We start from the raw sequence: 6974 nt of genomic DNA, 5'->3' as shown, positions 1-6974 counted from the left end.
TTGGCTCTTGAGAGTCCTCTGGACAGCAAGGAGATCAAACCAGTCAATCCTAAAGGAAATCAACCCTGAATATTCACTAGAAGGACTGATGCTGGAGCTGAAGCTCCAATACTTTGGCCACCTGATGCAAAGAGCCATCTCATTTTTGGTATAGTTTTATTAATTAAAGAAAAAAAGAATACAGAGGAAATAACTAGCTTTTCAAAAGTACACTGCCAGAAAAGGGCAGCAACTAGGCCTTCATAAAAGATGAAAGGCAACCTCCATCTTCAGGTTCAGCTGGATCTAGCAACAAATGACAGAATCAGTAGGTCAGGAGTTCCTTGGTGGCCTAGTGGTTAAGTTTCCTGGCTTTTACTACCTTGGCCCAGGTAGAATCCCTGATGGGGAAATGAGATCCCACAAGCTGCATTTTGTAGCCAAAAAAAAATAAGTTGGAACGATACCAAGCACAGGCAAACATGTGAAGCCACAAAAATTCTCATGCTCTGCTGGCGAGACTGTAAAATAACACAATGGAGAATGATTTTGCCATTTCTTATAGTTAAACATATAATCACCATATGACTTAGCAATGAAAACATATATCCACACAAAGAGTTTTACACACAAAGAATGTTCAGAGTGGTCTTATTCATAAAAACCCCCAAATGGACATCCTAAATATCCATCACAGATGAATACATAAACAAATTTCCGTATGTCCATACAATGGAATATTACTCAGCAACAAAAAGGAGAGAACTACTGACACATATAACAACATGGATGAATCTCAAAAATATTGAAAAACAAGCCAGACACAAAAGACTTGCCTACTTTTTATTATCTTATTTATAGAAAGTCGCAGCTAAAGTAACAGAAAGCAGACCCGTGGTTGCCTGGCTGGGTGGTAGTGGGTAGATTGACAGCAAGGGGCACAGGGAACCTCAGGGTACAATAGAAATGTCTCTTTTTAAAATGTTTATTTTATTTATTTATTTGGCTGTACAAGCTCTTAGTTTTGTCCCTCGGGACCTTTGATCTTTGTCTTTTTGTTGTGGCGTGGGAACTCTTAATTGCAACGTGTGAGATCTAGTTCCCTGACCAGGCATCACATCCAGGCCCCCTGCATTGGGAGCACAGTGTTAGCCCCTGGGCCACCAGGGAACTCCCTACATTTATAATTCAGCAGGGCTCAGCAGGCAAATGAACACGCTAGAACCAGACACACTATACAAACACGAGGCACATGAACAGAGCCAGTTGCAGAAAAGCCCCCTGTCACCCACACGCTGGGCCTGTGTGCTGCCAGCCCTCCTGTCACAGAGCTTGGAAAACAAGTCAAGGTCACTCTGTCCCCATCTCTAGCGAGGGCTGAGAGCTGGGCTGGGCCGAGAGCCTGCTTGCTGTTTCCTCCCACTCCAGCCTTCATCTCCTAAACTCACACTGAACTTCAACACCCAGATTCCTGGGGCCTCTCTCCTTGCCCTCTGACCCCCCTCTGCATTTCTTCTGGCCTGGCCTGACTCTGCTTTGCTTTGACCCTGACACCAGCTTTTCGTTTATTGATTTACTGGCTGCTCTGGATCTTTGCTCCTACTCGCGGGCTTTCTCCAGTTGTGGTGAGCAGAGGCTACTCTCGTCGCACTGTGAGAGCCTCTCATTGTGGCTTCTCTTGTTGCCAAGCACGGGCGCTCTGAGCTCAGGCTAGGTAGTGGTGCACGGCCTTAGTTGCCCCGAAGCATGGGGAGTCTTCCTGGACCAGGGATTAAACGCATGTTCTCTGCATTGGCAGGCAGATTCTTAACCCCTCAACCACCAAAGAAGTCTGACATCAGCTTCTCCCTTCCACTCTCCTGGGGTCTGATGAATCCAGTACTTGGATAGCTTTGAAGTACCTCCTTTAGCGTCCTTCCAGGTGTAGCATTCCACAGCAGGAGGAAATCACAGTGAACATCCTTGTTCAGCCAGTTTAACAAGCGTTTCCTGTTCCTTCTGTACAATACAAACCACTGCTAAGTGATGTGAGAAGGCTGGTCGGAGAAGGAAGTCTCCTGGAGGACAGCAGAGCCTCACAGTGGGGAGCCTTGGAGAGCCCTGGGGCCAGCTCTGCCCCAGGCGGAGACCACCTGTGCGTTTTTCAATAACCTAATACAATAAATACCCTTTTCTGCTTAGCGCCTCTTCAGCTGGTGTGGAAGTTTCAGGTGAAACTCAAGGAGGTCCGGGAGACCTTGACGTGGGCCTAGTGCGCTAGCGCTGACATGCCTCGGGTGTGCGACGTCAGGCACGTAATAACGGGATGAGGGTGTGTCTCTCGAGGGGAGAAAAAAGACCAGTCCTAGACCTGACCTCGGAGAAGGCGATGGCACCCCACTCCAGTACTCTTGCCTGGAAAATCCCATGGACGGAGGAGCCTGGTGGGCTGCAGTCCATAGGGTCGTGAAGAGTCGGACACGACTGAGCGACTTCACTTTCACTTTTCACTTTCATGCATGGGAGAAGGAAATGGCAACCCACTCCAGTGATCTTGCCTGGAGAATCCCAGGGACGGGGGAGCCTGGTGGGCTGCCATCTATGGGGTCGCACAGAGTCGGACATGACTGAAGCGACTTAGCAGCAGCAGCAGCAGATCTGACCTGCGGTGGGGCAGGAAACGTGAACTCTAGACTGGCTTCTTCTACTTCCTCACTGAGCTGTCTCTGGGCCTGTGTTTCCCAAGGCTGTGGAGAGGCTGAGGGAGTGAAGGCTCGGCCTCCATATCCCCTGCCCAGGCTGCCAGCTGCACCTCAGCCACCTGCTCCTCAGAGGGGAGTGCACAAGAGTCAGGGGACTCTTGGGGTCAGAACTCGGACTCGTGACTCAGAACAGATACATCCACTGCCAACTGACGAGATGGGAGAGGCAGGGGAGGCCAGGCTGCCTTGCCTACTAGCTCCCACTCATCTCTGTGACTGCCTGTCCCCAGGGCCAGCACACTGGGAAGCCCCTTCAGGGTTCAGACTTTTCCTCTGTGCAGCAAAGAGGGGCTCCTCCGTGGCCCCCGCTCTGAGGAGCACAGGAGATTCACAAACTGGACCTTGCTGGTTCCTTGGGGCTAGAACTTGAGCCACAGTCTGGTGGTTCTGACCATGGCTCCCCGCACCCCCACCTCCCACTCCCCCCAGCCTCCGTGGGCCTTGGTTCTGCTATTTAGAAATTATTTTCCCACCTGCAAAGCAAGTTCCCTGCCTGCAGTGTCCTGCCCAACTTATTCACCAGCTCATCCTTCCTGGCCTAATTAAAGCGCCACCCACTCTTGGAAGCCTCTTCCAAACTCGTGACCATGACTATCTCCCTGACGCAGGTTCCCAATGCGCTGGGTGCCTCAGTTACAGCGTTGGCAGGCCCATGCACATCACAACTATTTATAGATGTCTTCAACTCCCTGGAAGGAAACCGACTCAACCCCCAAAAGCAAGTTCTAGAAATATGCTTAGGAAGGTAAAGAAACCTGGGAAAAAACAATGTTGTGGCCTTCGGTAGGGGGTGTGTGTGTACTTTTACTCTTTGCTTCATACATTTCATCGTTTATAAAATTATCAATATTACAAGGCTGTAAATATTACAACCCTTGAATTTGTCAGAAAACAACATCTTTAATAACATTCTACATGAAATGTCACATACTTCTTAAATGTATTCCTAGGTATTTTATGGTTTGTGTTGCCATGTTAGCACTTAAAAAGAATAAGGTATGTACCCCAATGTTCATCGCAGCACTGTTTATAATAGCCAGGACATGGAAGCAACCTAGGTGTCCATCAGCAGATGAATGGATAAGAAAGCTGTGGTACATATACACAATGGAGTATTACTCAGCCATTAAAAAGAATACATTTGAATCAGTTCTAATAAGGTGGATGAAACTGGAGCCTATTATACAGAGTGAAGTAAGCCAGAAAGAAAAACACCAATACAGTATACTAACGCATATATATGGAATTTAGAAAGATGGTAACAATAACCCTGTATACGAGACAGCAAAAGAGACACTGATGTATAGAACAGTCTTATGGACTCTGTGGGAGAGGGAGAGGGTGGGATGATTTGGGAGAATGGCATTGAAACATGTATAATATCATATATGAAACGAGTTGCCAGTCCAGGTTCGATGCACGATACTGGATGCTTGGGGCTGGTGCACTGGGACGACCCAGAGGGATGGTATGGGGAGGGAGGAGGGAGGAGGGTTCAGGATGGGGAACACATGTATGCCTGTGGCGGATTCATTTCAATATTTGGCAAAACCAATACAATATTGTAAAGTTTAAAAATAAAATAAAATAAAAGAATAAGGTAGGTCTTATGTGCCAGAAGAGATTTTCAATTCTATTTTTGAGAAAAAGCAGGCTGCAAAATAATTTCTTCAGAATAATACTTTTTTTTTTTAGAATAATACCTTTTATAGAAGAAAATCTCCAGCCATTAAAATGATATTACATTTGTATATATGTGATATACACATGTATCAAGTAGGGTGTATATATATTTGTATAGCTATATATACATATATGTGTGTGTGTATATATATATATACACAGTACATTAATATATGTATGTCTGTATATATACCCAAACAAGAGTATATATATATTCTTCACACTGATATATTTGTGTTATATATATGATATCTATATATCATATATATAAACAGTTGTCAACTTTAGGACAGGTTGAGGGGGACACAATGGTTCAAGGGGCTTTGACAGCACTATTTAAATTTTGTAACAATAAAGTGGTGGATATTTCTAAATAAATAATAATACAAATACATCACAGGATGCAATCAGGAAGCCTGAGGTGGGAGAGGCATCATTTCAGCTAAGCCCATGAGACACTTCAACAAAGTTTAATTGGCCCTGGCAGCTGAGTCCGGTTGGACATCTTGGTTAGACAGTTTCTGGAAGAGTCACAGTATATAATTTTCAAAGTTAAAAGCATGACTCTCAATACAGGGTATGTGTCAAAGATTACTTAATGCCTTAAGGAAGGAACCGGTATGGTGGAAGAGCTAGTTCAAAGAGAATTGGCGAGACGGAAGTATTGAGAGGCACCAAAAGCAAAAGTGCTGGAGTAAGGTTGCTGGGTTACACACAAACTGGCTAATGACCTACAGGGGTCACTGTTACCTTGGGGTCACCTTCTCTACCTGCTAGAGTTATTTACAGCTTCGCAGTCTGCTTAACACCGAGCTGGAGCTGACAGTCATCCTTTTGCCTTTTCAAATTCTGAATTTTTTTCTTAACTGCAGTGTTGCTGCGAACCTCTGTGGATCGCAAGTTTTCTCAGAGCTACTGGTCTGCGCTGGGTGGAGAGTGAAGTGTCCACACTTGGTGGCAGCACTCTAGGCTACTCTAGGTCTGGGCCACTGGAGCTCCTGTCTTGAGAGAGCAGGAACCAGGCAGCCCTCTGCCTAAGGTCAGGGAGCCCTGCAGCAGGACTCTCACACTCATGTCTTCAAGGAGGCTGCAGGGCTGAGCTGAGACTCAAGGACAAACTAGAATTCACCAGGACTGGGGCAGGGGGCAACTGGGTGAGCCAGGAACACAAGGAGAATAAACCCAGAGAAGCCAGGGTTTACTCAGGAAGGCTGGGGTGGGACAGGACCAAAGACTGGTTCATCAAGTTTCCTGAAGGCAGATGACCCGGGGCTCTGGGGAGGAGGTATGCGGTACAAGGGAGAGGCCCTGGCCTGGGGAGGAGGCCGCTTGTGGGTGCAGGGAAGGGGACTGTGGAGGAGGCCGACTCAGCAGGTGAGGCTCAAGTGAGGAAGCAGGGGACCTCAGGCTGACAGAGGGCAGCCCTGCCTCACCCTGGGGCCTTCCTGCACCGCCCAGAAAGAGGCCCAGCTCTAGGGTCCTTCGAGAACCCTTTGGCCCCTGTGCTCCTGCCCCAATCACGTTACCGCGCCTTTGGATCAAGGACCACAGTACCTGCCCGACACTGTGCAGACACCAAGATGGGCCAAGCCGATAGGAAAAGCGGTTCTCAAAGGCCCAGGCCCACCGGGACCCAGAGTTCCCTCCCCATAAGCCCCTCCTTCCCAGCCAACTCAGATACTGGCCAGGCTTCAGACATGGGGCCACCAGCAAGTGGCAGACCAAGGAACAGAGGCAAGGGGACCATGCAGTTCAGAGGGGGCCCGCCCTGCTGGTGCCTGTCTCAGCCCCAGCTTGCAGAGGCAGGTTAGACACGACAGTAGATTTTCCGGAGGCTCAGAGGTCAAGAATCTGCCTGCAATGCAGGAGATGTGGGTCTGTGGGTTCCATCCCTGGGAAAGATCTCTTGGAGAAGATCCCCTGGCAACCCACTCCAATATTCTTGCCTGGGAAATCCCAGGGACAGGAGCCTGGAAGGCTACAGTCCAAAGGGTCGCAAAGAGTCAGACACGACTTAGCGACTAAACCACCACCACCACCACCACCAGGGACTCCTAGAAGCCGTCCAGTGGATATTTACTGGGACAGTCAAGGGAGGAGCCACTCTGACTGAACCACCAGAGGATCTGGTGGGGTGGGGGCCTGGCTAATCTGCGGACAGTGTGTCTCTCCCCGCCCGGAGATCCCCAGGCTGGGTGGGGTGGGAGGAGCCCAGGCCCCTTCTCTGCCCAGGGTCTCTGCCTGGGCCTTACAGATTGGGAAAGCTGGTGCCTTTGCCCGTGCACTGCCCTCCCCCAAACCCTTCTCGCCTTGGTGAACGCTGGAGCCAGCGCTACACTCAGCTACAGAGCACCACACCCTCCGGAATGCCTTCTCTGCGAGCCTCTACCACCAGCTCCACTCTCAGCCTCACTTTCAGACCTCCCTCAGACGGGGGGACCCAAGCGCGTGCGCGGGGTCTGTCACTTGCTGCGAAAAGGCTTTGGGGCTGGGGAACCGCACGGGGCTCCGGGTGAATGGGTGGGTCACTCGCCCTCTGGGAATCGGGTGTCAAGGGACTCTGGGCGGCGT

The sequence above is a fragment of the Bubalus kerabau genome, chromosome 5 (genome assembly GCF_029407905.1).
Source record: "Bubalus kerabau isolate K-KA32 ecotype Philippines breed swamp buffalo chromosome 5, PCC_UOA_SB_1v2, whole genome shotgun sequence".
NCBI lineage: Eukaryota > Metazoa > Chordata > Mammalia > Artiodactyla > Bovidae > Bubalus > Bubalus kerabau.
The sequence above is the reverse complement of the archived record's forward strand: the minus strand, read 5'-3'. Positions refer to the sequence as shown.